This window comes from Peromyscus eremicus, chromosome 1 (assembly GCF_949786415.1).
Source record: "Peromyscus eremicus chromosome 1, PerEre_H2_v1, whole genome shotgun sequence".
NCBI classification, from domain to species: domain Eukaryota; kingdom Metazoa; phylum Chordata; class Mammalia; order Rodentia; family Cricetidae; genus Peromyscus; species Peromyscus eremicus.
Window position 1 is genome coordinate 46,702,405 of NC_081416.1, and position 13,617 is coordinate 46,716,021.

The window sequence follows — 13,617 nt, forward strand, 5'->3', positions numbered from 1 at the left end:
TGTATGTTTTGAGCAACCAAAGCATTTTGTTACCTTGAAAACCTAGAACTTAGTGTCATAAGAGGAAGTTCTGATGCTGAGACTAATATCAAAGAAAATAAGTGTTAAAACTGAGAGCAGGATCTTGAACTTTGCATTTCTGACAATCTCTGGGTTACTGATGACATAATGTCACTTAGAGAAGCAATATTGAAGAAAGAGAGACGATTTATCAAGTCATTACTTTAGACCGCAGTCAAGATGATGGGAAACTAGACAGTGGCGTGCACGTAAGTAAAGGCTTACCAAAATGAGTAAAAAGAGAACTTTTTAACTACACTTGATAGAGAAACAAAGCAGATGAGAACCAGAACACCTCCTAGTAGGAAGAATGGAAGGCATCACATCTCTACCAGGAGGCTGTCAGGGTAAGAGAACTGGAGGCCAGCTGCTAAAAGTGGGGCACCTTGTGAAACATTTAGGATGCATCTTTGGCACTCTCTAGGATGTTTTATATTTGACTTATTAGACCAAATTTATGAAAGATGCCTGTGTGCTTCAAAATAGCTAGTTCAAGTTTTTATTTGTCACTAGTTATATGGGTTGTTGGCCATCACAGTCTACTTGCTAAAGGTAGTAGTCTAACTCCAGGACTAGTTGTCGGAGCTAGTAAAGTGACTTCTATGTCTGGATACTAATGATACTAGTATGAATACCTGGGTAATATGTTATACATAGTCAACAGACTTCCTGTAAGTGTTATTACAGATGATAGGCTGAGTTCCTGTGCTAGTTGTAATACCAAGTGACTGACTTCCTGGACTGGTTATCGTGGATAACAGATGATTTTCCTGAGATGGTTGCTATATTTAGAAGACTGAAATCCTAATATGATTGCACAGATGGTAGACTGACTTCCTGAGCTGATTGCTGTAGAATCTACAGGGTAGATAATAGACTGACTTCCTGGCATGGTTGATATAGATGGTCGATTGAATGCCTGGGCTGATTGCTAAAGATAGTAGATTGATTTTCTGCCCTAGTTAATGCACATAGTAAATTGACCTCCTAGATATATAGACAAACTTCCCAGGACAGGTGCTAGGTATAATACACTGACTTATTAGAACAGATGTTAGAGATAGCACACTAAGGACTCAGACTCATGGCTGTAGTCTATAGATTGGCTTCCTGGGATGATTAGTTTTGTCAACTTTACACAACCTAGAATCGCCTGGGAAGGGAGTCTCAATGACAGACTAGATTAGGTTGGCCTGTGGGCATATCTGATGGGGTGTGGTGCATCTTAATCACATTAATTAAGGTGGGAAGACTTAACTACTGTGGGTGGAATCATCCCTTAGATGGGAGATCCTGTACTATATAAGAATAAAAAAAGCAAGCTAAGCAACAGCATGCATGTGGTAATTTGCTGCTGTCTGTTCTTGGCTGCAGTTGGAACTAGCTCCTTAAAGTTCTTGCCACCTTAGCTTCCCTACAATGATGGACTGTAATGAGGCAAATGAACCCTTTCTACCTTTTGTCAGTGTATTGTATCACATCACCAAGAAACAAAACTAGAACTGCTGCTATAGATAGTAGAGTGACTTCCTTTGCTTGCTGCTATGCATAATAGCACCAAGATTTCCAGGGATGGTTACTGTAGATACAGGAATTGATAAAGTGGAGCATCTTTTAATTAATTAAACTGCCTGAGCTCGTACTTACCATTTCAAGAAAAAGTTACTTCTCCATCCTTTCTACCTATGCCATTTAAAGTAGTTGTTTTTCTTACAGTCTTAAAGGCACTTGGCAATTTAATTTGGAGCAACGAATTAACCAAAGTTTCAGATTTGATTCTGAGTAATATAAATGAATGTTTGAAGAGTCAAAACTGTTAGCAGAGAAGGAAGGAAGACTGGAGAAGCTGTAGGAACACCAAGCTAACATGTCCATCATCTTGATCATTTATGCTCACCAGAGTAGAGACTGAGCACATGAAAAAAAAGATAAGAAATGGGTAGGGGAAGAGAAGGAATTGAAGGGAACTGTCAACCGATTATTTCAACTTGTCAAGAGTAAAATATTTTTCCCGCCTCAAATAGAGTCATTTACAGCCAGTCACGGCAAAGTCATAAAGAAGCTGCTTGCCTATAGCTAAGTCCCTTTTGACCTTTGGCTCTTAACTTACCTGATCCAGCTTGACTCTTTGAAGTTTGTAGGCGAACAACACCTGAAGAAACACCTTAAGATGCCCCATGAGTAAGTCCCTTTACCCCATAATTGCTTTCTCTCAGAAAATGTTTGTGAGACATGAGGTTAGGACGTAGTATTTCCTGTTTTTTCGTGATAAACAGAGGCTTTAAAGGAAAAAAAAAATCTTTGAAGGGAATATATCCCAAGCTTAAAGATAAAAACTTCTACCTCACTGGTCTTTTGTTCCCAGAACCACTGAAGTGCTAGAACTCATGAGGAGCTGTGAGGAAAAGCTTCATGTGGTCTTGGTGAAGAAAACACCAACCCTCTACTATAAGGTGGAACTTATGCTAAATTTTTGTTAATTGGTGATATGACAGTGGTGTCTATGATTATTTGTTAATTGACAACATGCAATAATATCCACAGTCATTTTAGCTTAAACATCTCTGGTCTTCGTGGCTTTACCAAAGCAAATCCCTCTAGTAAGCCAAAAAGCAAAGGCCTCATTTCTAGTAACCTGCCACTGATCCCCAAAATAAAACCTGTAGAACGTGCTGGGACAGCCAACTGCAGACAGCCATGAGACTCCTACTGCTTGAAAAATAGTAGGTGACTTCACCTGAGTTCCTGCCTCTGAACACCCTACCATCCCACCAAGGAAAATGCTTTACATACTCTTATTTATTAATTAAATTTTTTCATTTATTTTACATCTCAACCACAGTTTCCCCTCCCTCAGTGTCTTAGTCACTGATGTATTCCTGTGAAGAGACACCATGCAAGGCAACTCTTATAAAAGAAAGCATTTGATTGGGGGCTTGCTTATCATTTGAGTGGCTTAGTCCATTATCAACACGACAGGTGGCATGGTGCTGGAGAAATAGCTGAGAGCTACATTTTGATCTGCAAGCAGAGAGGCAGAGAAAGACTGGGCCTGGCATAGACTTCTGAAGCCTAAATGTCCATCCCTAGTAACACACTTTCTCCAACAAATCAAACCTACTGCAACAAGGCCACTCTCCCTAATCTTTATAATCCTTTCAGTTTTACTCTCAGGTGACCAAGCATTCAAGTATATAAGCCTATATACTCAAACCATCACATAGGGCAAGGTGAATATCTTTGGCACCTTATTTTCAAGATAGGGTTTTTCACTTAACCTTTAATTCACTGATTGAGCAAGACTAGTTGGGCAGCAAACTCCAAGGGCCCTGTAGTGCAATGGTTCTCAACCTGTGGGTCACGATCCCTTTGGGGGTTGAATGACCCTTTCACATGGATCATGTAAGACCATAGGAAAACACGGAGATTTACATTATGATTCATAACAGTAGCAAAATTACAGTTATGAAGTAAAAACAAAAACAATATTATAGTTGGGGTCACCACACATAAGGAACTGTATTAATGGGTTGCAGCATCAGGAAGGTTGAGACCAACTGCTCTGGTCTATTCCTCCCCAGCACAAGAATTCCAGATTCTACTGTGCCTGATATTTCACCTAGATGCTGGGGATCTGAACTCAGGTCCTCATGCTTACATGACAATCATTTCCTGACTGATCATCTTTCTAATCTTCCAATAATATTTTAAAAATTAGTTAGATATCTCACAGATATCACCAATCCAGGTCAAATTTCAACTGAACTGGGATAGAATGAAGGTTGTAAGTTTGCCAGAGTATATCATTATTATGAATTCTGGCTTTAAATGCATGTTGCTCTATCTACGCTTTGGTTAGTAATTTTCAGAGAATTAATTCTTTTTCGTGGTTCTACCAAAAACCAACCCTGAAAAATAGATATTGAAATTTCAGAGGCCCTGCCCATCCCCATGTTCAGCTTCACTATCCTGTCTGAAGGGCTCCGAGGCTGAGAGCATCTATGGAAGAGACATGGGAGGCAGGCCCAACCAAGAGCGTTCAGACTTTGTTCAGATATGAGTTTCCAGGAACTGTATGACAGCACTCACTGCTGCCAGCATGCTGTGGACAGTGAACATGGAATAGTGCCCACCAAAGAAAAACACCCAAACCTGAGTGTCCAGAGTTTATGCTGAGGGCAGCCATAATAATAGGACCGACTGCCTGTGTGGCTGACCTTAATCTCAATCTTCTCTGGAGCTCAGCATTCCCTCCCACAAGCATCACATTGTCCTAGCTGCCATGGCCTAATGACAAATCTTTCTTTTTAAATAAATACATTTGTTTGTTTGTTTGTTTGTTTGTTTGTTTGACATTCCAACTGCAGTTCCCCCCCTCCTCTCCCAGTCATCTCCCATTCCCCCAATCCACTCCTCATCCATTTCTGTTTAGGAAAGGGCAGGTCTCCCATGACTATCAACAAAACATGGCATATCAAGTTGAAGTAAGACTAAACACCTCCCCATCTATGAAGGTTGGGAAGGTGAGCCAGTATGAGAAGTAGGCTCCCCAAAGCCTGTAAAAGATTTGGAGACAGCCCATTTTCCCACTGTTAGGAGTCCCACAAGAGGACCAAGCTACACAACTGTAACACATATACAGAGTTAGGTCAGTCCCATGCATGCTTCTTGCTTGTAAACTTATGGGTTACATCTCAGGAACAAGGGAAGAGAGCCAAGCTGACCCTGGAGCAAGGGTAAGCCTTTACTGAGTAGCTAGAATCCTTACAAACTCTCTGTGAGGTGCACTCTGAATATGTCTCTTTTCAAAGATCCCTGGTGTATTCTGTGTTTTGGAAGTTATTTTGTATTTTAATTCCTTCTAGACATTACTTCTAACTCCTCCCAAGCGATACATTAAACACAAATGCAGGTCTACCTGGAATGTGTGTATTAGTGGGTCAAACCTCATCTCCATTATTTCCTCATCTCATTCCACTAAGCAGGAAATAATTTTTTTTCAATATTTAAGTATTTTCAGTACCTAAAATTCTTAGTCTTCATGAATTACATTTTCTGTAAGCATCTAAGTTTCTACATTTTTAGTCATGAAGACTATGGCTCTGTAGTGTAGACACTGGAAACTTCTTTGTATTTTTGTATTGCATATGGAATTCTGAGAAACAGCCACTGGTGAGAAACAGCCATTTTTTCTCTGTGTACTTTGAAACATTCTCCTCAGAGGACAGCTCCTAAGTAGACTCACAAGAAAATACCTTCTGTGAATACCTAGATTTCCTGCTCACTTATCATTCTCAGAAGAAGAAGAACAGAACAAATACAGAAATTTCTGAGTCTGTGTCACACACACATACACACATTTACAGTTAGGAAGGAGGTCATATGATGTTTTCAATCTTCTGTTATTCATCTTCTACTTGCTTTAAAAAAATATTTATTTACTCTGCATGTGAGTGCACATGTTTGCATGCATGTGTGAGTGTGAGTACACATCTACCAGAGCACATGTAATTTTTCTGGAGTCAGTTCTCATATCTGGAGGTATGCGTGCGTGCATGCGTGCGTGCGTGCGTGCGTGTGTGTGTGTGTGTGTCCCATTTCTCTCTCCCTCCCTCCTTTCCTTGCTCTTCATTTACTTCTGAAAAAGATTAGGCAAATCTTGCTGTCCAGAATCACCAACAAAATAAAAGAAGATAGCATTCGAGCTGCAATGAATCTTTTCGACTGTGGGTAAGACAACTTCCAGACATTTTTCCTGGTTGTTCAGTAAAGACTCAAACTGCTAGAAAAGGGACATCATTTTTGAATCTATTCCTTTTCAACTCCATGTCCTCCCTACAGCAGCAACAGAGTCCTGAAACCCCAGGCTGCAAAAAAGCCATTGCAGTAGAAGCAGTTTAAACTTAGCACTACAATCATTAAGAAATAATTATATTCCTTTATGTTAGCTAGTGATTCCCACACAATTGCAGCCAAAGGAATCAACATGTGATCCTGTGGAACAATGTTAACTTATAAAGTTTGCTTTTGTTTCCGTGGAGACAAGGCCTCGTGTATCTCAGATCTTAGGCTGTCCTTGATCGTGGAACGGCAAAGGATTATCTTAAACTTTTGATTCTCTTGCCTTCACCTTCTGAGTGATGCTCACTCCGACCAGTTTATGTGGTACTGGGGTTGAAGCCAGGGCTTCAGACATGATAAGCAAGGGCTCTAACAACTGACTTCATCCCAAGCCCTGAGTAGAGGTAACTTAGAAGATTCCAAGGAGGTTCTTCTTGCCTGATCTCTTGCATCAGTTATACCTCTTTGACCACCTATTCCTCACACTTGGCATCAAACACTCCATCCTTACTGGAAGACTGTTGACTAACTGAGTCTGACTGTGACTGGATCTCTCTGCCTGTGGACCTACCACAACATGCAGTAAAAAAGTTGCTGAAGGTTTCTTGACTGGAAAAATTAACCTAGTTATTGATCTCTTTATTGAAAGGTATTTTTTAAAGCAAAGTTTAAGCTTGGCACTAGAAACTCTCACCTGCATGTTATTCTGTACAAGAACATTCTAAGGGATCCCTGTTACTAAATAATAAATTTGAGATTCCTCATTCTGGTAGCTGGTATAATCTGCTGCTAAACTGGCCTTCCAACTATAATTTCCACTCCTCCAAAATGGTCCCCTCACATATTTGCCAGCTGACAAACTCTCTGTAGATGAACCTTGACTAAGAGGACATGTTAGACTTCCAAACTCTACCAATACTTTAAACTCCATCTCTAATAACATCTCTCCCAAACAGAGCTGTGATTCCTCCCATACTCCTGTAACTACACTTGTTCACAGTATCCTCCCGCCCTCCACCATACCCCTACTTTTTTAATTGTAGTTTTGTTTTGTTTTGTTTTGTTTGTTGTTGTTGTTGCTTTTTCTGGAGACAGGGTTTCTCTGTGTATCCCTAGCTGTCCTGGAAATCACTCTGTCTCAAGCCCCTATTGGGATTCCTTCCCTGCCGTGATGGACTATATTCCTTCAAACCTTGAGCCAAAATAAATCCTTCCTTCCTTCCTTGACTTGCTTTCTGTCAGATATTTCATCATATCATACAGCTAGACAGGCGTTAGCCAACTTGGAGGTCATTGAGGATCGACCTCTCCCTCACATCACTCCACTTTCTATTTCACTGACAATGATAGAAAGAGAAGCTTCGCACGTCTTCATCCTTAAGATTGAAAATAACATAGAAAAACATGGAGGCACATTAAAGGAAAGCTGTCTCTCCTGGGTCAGAAGAATGGAATGTGAGTTCTACCTCCAGTCCTAGTGAGAACATGATATTCCAAACTGCCCTGTTTATCAGGCTACTGCATGCTCTTGTCTCCTCCCTTAAGGGTTAATCCAACTGGGGATGCCAGTCACCTGGCCAGGAGACTGTGCCTCAGGAAAGCTGATTCATCTGAAGATATGCTAAGAAGATGAGAGAAATAATTATCCTCTCATGAGTCCTAGAAACCCCTCCACTCCTCCCTTGATACCTGTCTGCAGCCCTTCACTGCTAAGCCTGCCCACTTTTCTGAATTCTAACTCAAAAGCATAACTTTCCTTTTTCCTTTATATTTTTTTTAAATATCTTAAGACACTGGTCAGAAGCCTATGCATAATTTCCTGACATCCTGGACTCTCACTGCTTTTCTGAAAACCCTATTCCTCTCTACACTTACCCGCTGACCTCCACACCTAATTTATAAAGCATGATTTTTCTCTCTTACTCTTCATCTCTTTCCTCTTGGCAGCTGCCAGGATGCTCAAATTGACTTCCCTGTTGTTGTTGTTTTTCAAATACCAATAAAATGATCATTGAGTTTTTTTTTATTAAGGAGACTAAGAATTCACAAAAGGGTGCCTTGATTTCCTAGTAATATTCATAGCAGTGAGAAAAGCTCTAATGTTTGTGCTCATCAATATTAATCCAAGGACAAGAGGCTGGACCTCACTCTATATTTCTAATTCAGTAAATCTGAGGTGGGTCTAAAATGAGCATGTCTATCACATTTTCAGATGACGTTACTTCTATTCTGAGAGCCACACTTCAAAAATTTTTGGTCATTGACATTGTACTTGCCCTCATAACACCATTTTATTGAATGAAGTGGAATGAGTAATGGATGACGACAAGGTTGACAATCAAAAGATAAAATGATGCTCATGAGGCCCAGGATTCCTTTTCTGTAAGAGAAATTATTATTTTAGTCAGAATAAAAGTAAATTAGAAGGAAACTTGACAAAGTAGAAGAAGAGAAGCAAAAGAAAAGCAAGGGAAGGGGAAGGGAGGGGGAGGGAAGGAAGAGAGGTGGGGAGGAAGGAAAGAGGAGAGAACAGGAGGGAGGGAGGGCAAGAAAGAAAGAGGGAAGAAGGGAAGGAGGGAAAACAGGAGGGAGGGAGGGCAAGAAAGAAAGAGGGAGGAAAAGAAGGAAAGATGTATTCTGGGAGCCAACTTGTACTTTAGACTCAATAGTGTCTTTGAAAACAAATTTTTAAGATTTATTTTAATTTTGTGTATGAGTGTTTTACTTCCATCTGTGTACATGCACCTCATGCTTGCCTGATGCCCACAGAGGTCAGAAGAGGGCATCAGATTATCTGGAACTGGAGTTACAGATGCTTGGGAAGGACCACATGGATGCTGGGAACTGAACCTGAGTACTCTGCAAGAGTAACAGTTGTTCCTAACCACTGAGCCATCCACCTCTCTAGGGCCCAAATTAATAAAAAATTGTTGACCAAGAAGTAATTTTCTCATTTTTTTATTTTGTCATAGACAGAAGGGATAGGAAAAGAATACTCTGGAGAATTGTAGGTATCAATTAATTAAAAACATTTTGAGAATAGCACCACATTTTAAAATCAAATGATAAGAAAGCAACTCATTTGGGCCTCACAGGAGTAAAATTAAGTTTCTCAAGGTGAATTCCCATCAAGTAGGATGAAGTTTCAGTGACATGGGCCTTTCCTACATTTATTTTATAAAGTTTCTGAGAATTAACCTCTTCCTTCCTTCCTTCCTTCCTTCCTTCCTTCCTTCCTTCCTTCCTTCCTTCCTTTCTTTCCTTCCTTCTTTTGTCTTGCTGTGTCCTGGTATGTGACCATCAATATATAAAATTTGAATAATCCGTTTAAAAACTCATGCTCTATCTTCTAGGGGCTTCCATCTGAACGTAAGTCAATTGCTGGAAAATATAACAAAAATACGCAGACAGACCTTCTTAGAGAATGTTATCGGGGTTTATAGTCTCTCTAACCTTTATTGTGACTCCATTTTACTCCACTTCTGCCCATGTGCACTGATGTGTCTGTATTACTCAAAAGGTTGAACTATTGTCCTTCCGATTTCTTAGTACAATGCCATATGTGCAAGAAAAAAATCTACTGAATCTTCTTTCTTAAGCACAGCTGCCTGTGACCCAATTCTCAGTCCTAGTGTATGAGGTGCAGGAATGGGCTCCTTGTCCTCCAACATGTTTTTTGTTTGTTTTTATTTATTTACATGTTTTCTCATGCTTCTCTTCCCTATTTGCCTCAAGCTTCTTTTTTTTTTTTTTTTTTTTTTTTTGGTTTTTCGAGACAGGGTTTCTCTGTGTAGCTTTGCGCCTTTCCTGGAACTCACTTGGTAGCCCAGGCTGGCCTCGAACTCACAGAGATCCGCCTGGCTCTGCCTCCCGAGTGCTGGGATTAAAGGCGTGCGCCACCACCGCCCGGCTGCCTCAAGCTTCTTCGTCTAATAAAACTTTCTATTCCAAGCTCTATTCACTTTTCTCCCATGTTTGTTGTCATTATTATTGTTGTAGTTATTTTGACTTTCCCCATGACAAATGCTTACAGAACTTTACACTAAATCATCGCCCATTGTGAGGCTTTCCTTAATTGCCCAGATCAACACAGGCAAGCTTTCACATATCTTTCTGTAGAAGTGCAAATTATTCACTAGAGAATTTCCAAATTCTGTTTCCTAGAAATTTTGGAAATTTCTTCTCTGATAGAAATTACTTTGCTGGCATGGTTAAACTGGCATTCTAACTGAATTATCCAAGTTCCCTTCAATGTATTTAATAATCTCTTATAAAGGGATGTAGAGTATGTCAGACTTCAGGGGGAAAAGGGAGATTATTACAGAAGATAGGTCAGAGTGATATCATCTTTTTGTTACCAGGGTTGTTAGGCTCAAGGCCTGGTCTCTACATCCTTGACAAGCAAGGCTTAGACACCAACCTTTAACATCTGTGTTGGCTAATTTTGTGTTAACTTGACACAAGCTAAAGTAATTTGAAAGTAGGGAAACTTAGTGGAAAAAAATACCTCCATAAGATCTGACTGTTGGGGATTTTCTTAATTAGTTATTGATAGGGGAGGACTCAGCTAACAAAGGGTGATGGCATTCTTGGGCAGATGTCCTGGATGTCATAAGAAAATAGGTTGAGCAGGGCAGTAAGTAGCACTTCCGCCATGACCTCTGCACCAGCTCATACTTCCTCCAGGCCCCCACCAAGTTTAAGTTCCTGTCTTATCTTTCTGCAATGAACTGTAACTTGGGATATGTATAAATATTTCACCTGTTTTTTTTTTTCCTTTTCCCAAAATAAACCCTTTCCTTTTGGTCATGGTGTTTCACTATAGCAATAGTAACCTTAAAGAAGACAACAGGCCAATTAAACAGATGAGTAATAGTGAAAAAAGATCTAGTCCTTATTGCCACATTGGGAAAAGGAACAAACGAGGAGGTCCAGTGATTCCCTAAATCCACACTGGATCCTGCAGGAGGCTTAGGTGTACAAAGATGGAAAGAAGTATGCATAACTAAGTCATCCTGATACAGTATGGTTCCATCCACCACTGACCTGCCACTGTACAGTATGTTCCCATCCACCACTGACCTGCCACTGTACAGTATGGTCCCATCCACCATTGACCTGCCACTGTACAGTATGATCCCATCCACCACTGACCTGCCACTGTACAGTATGATCCCATCCACCACTGATCTGCCATTGAATAGTATGGTCTTATCTACCACTGACCTGCCACTGTACAGTCTGTTCCCATCTACCACTGACCTGCCACTGTACAGTATCATCCCATCCACCACTGACCTGCCACTGTACAGTATGGTCCCATCCACCACTGACCTGACATTATCTTAGGTCCTCTCTTCTGCAAGTGGGCTGACTACCCAAGCCCCCCTAAATCTCTTTCTAAGAAACAGGTTCCCGCTGGCTGGCACCAAGCTTCAACTTTTTCCTTCTCTCAGCATGAGACTCTTGGGAAATTGCAATTTCTTGTGGTCTATTGCTTCAATAGTTTGACAGCCAGTATGGTTATACTTTAACACAGAAGGGAACACACGCCAAAGGATACAGGCAGACACTCGAAGTTGAGGTCAAGGAAATGAATACTCTCCCATAGGCTCTAGAGGGACTGAGACCCTGCCAAGAATTCTTATGCACATTTGACCTCTTCTCAGAATTCTGGATCTCTATAACTACAAGATCATAATGTTTGTAATGTTTGAGAATGTTAAGTGTGTAGTGTTTTGTTACAGCTGCAGTAGGAACGTAAATATAGTCAGTCTATTATTTCATGCCAGTGTCTTCATTTAACTTGTTTCTCATGCTTTTGTGGTCATCTGTATACTTGCCTTCCTCCTAGAACAATGGAGTTGGAACACTATCAAATCTACCAATACATCATGAAATGTCCTTGTCAACCTCCTAAAATGTAATTCACCTATACTCCAAGTTAAAAAAGTGGATTTGAAAATGTTCTACCTATATAGTATATGGAGCAATAAAAGAAAGATAACTTATGGTAAATTATTTCTGTATGTAAATAGTTGGGCACAATTATTTGTCAAGATAACTAAGATATTTTATATATATACATATATATATATATATATATATATATATATATATATATATATATATACTAGTTTATATATAGATGCACAGTAAATATAGGTATTCTCTATAGTGATTCAAAGCACCATAGAGGCACTACTGCCCATGACATTTATTAATAAAATCACTTGGAACTCTTGCTAATTTCTGAAAACAAATCATTGCAAAAATATAATCATTCCCTGACTTTTACAAAAGTGAATTCTAAGAGAATTCACCATAATTAAAACAGTGTGAAAATTATTTCTGTTTATTGGCTAATGTGCTTTGAAAACTTCATAAAGGATTTTTACCATATAAAGGTCTAGTAAGAAGAGATTGGGAAGTACAGTAGGATGCTTCTTTGTGGGTGAAAATACTTGGTCTCCTGTAGATTCTGGGGTTAGCCAGTGCTTTCCTTCTCTGCCTCTCTATCCTGGGAGTCATTATCCCCATTACCTTCTTCTTCTACTGTTTATGCAGAGGCTCTTTTCTCTGATTTCTCTGGGGGAGGGGCAAGTGAATAGTTTTATTTAAAATAAAACAAACACTCCTAGTTTTAGCGCTAAAACACAGAGCAAATCTGAGAAGACACAAGAACTCATTCTGTGAACCTCTGTGGCTTACATTTCAACATCCCTACAAGATATGCCTATACTTCAGTCATCAGATTGCCCTAGATGTCTCTAGATCCCTTCTGGTTTTTCCTCTAGTTATTTTTGGGATTTAGCCAAGGTTAAATGTTATTTACAGGATTGCTTTTAGAGGAGCTTATGCTCCACACCAGAACCCAGAACCATGCAAATTTCCTGAGGGGGGGGAGTTGTTGTTGTTCTACAGTGGTATTCAAATAAATCAAGGGAAATTAAGATCTACGATATTTTGCATACACATTAGCTTATCAGGACAATGAAGGATATGCTCTTATAAATACATTTCCAAAATATTCTGAGACGTGTGTCTTACCCTGGAGACTCAGCAATTTCTATGGCATTGCAGAATGGTTTGTGTGAGGCTGCAAAGACTCCATGAGAAGTGGGAAGGGTCTGTGGCAATTTTGCAAATGGATAGAAATACTAGTGGGCTTTCTTTGAACTCACCCAGGGTGTTAATTGCCCTCATTTCTGAAGGCAGCAGGGGAGAGGGAAGTTGGCAAGGAAGAGTAGAAGCAGCCAACCCTGACTTCTCTTTTCTCCGAGCTCTAGTGAAAAGAGGATGAAACATCACAGAGAGATGAAAATCTTTTCGTTTGCCCTGAATCAGGCCAGCATGCTTGATGACTCACGGAAGGCATTGATGGGTACCACGTTAGAAGAAGAAAGAAACAGCAAGCGCAGGTTATGGACATATTGTTCTGCCTGTAAAATATCCACGTGCCTACTTGCCCCTTACAAAGAACGATTTATCCAGCAAGAACACCCTGTAGGGAAGTAGATCAAAAGAGAAAACCAACAAGTGAGATGAACTAGAGCAGGGCTTCTCAAACTTTAATGTGGAAGCCAGTCTCCCCTGGCATCTTGGGAAATGCAGATTCAGACTGAGCACTTCTGATGGGGGCCTGAGGGTCTACATTTATAGCAAGCGCTAATAAGACGCAGATATTGTGCCAAGGTATAGTCAGCAAATGAATTT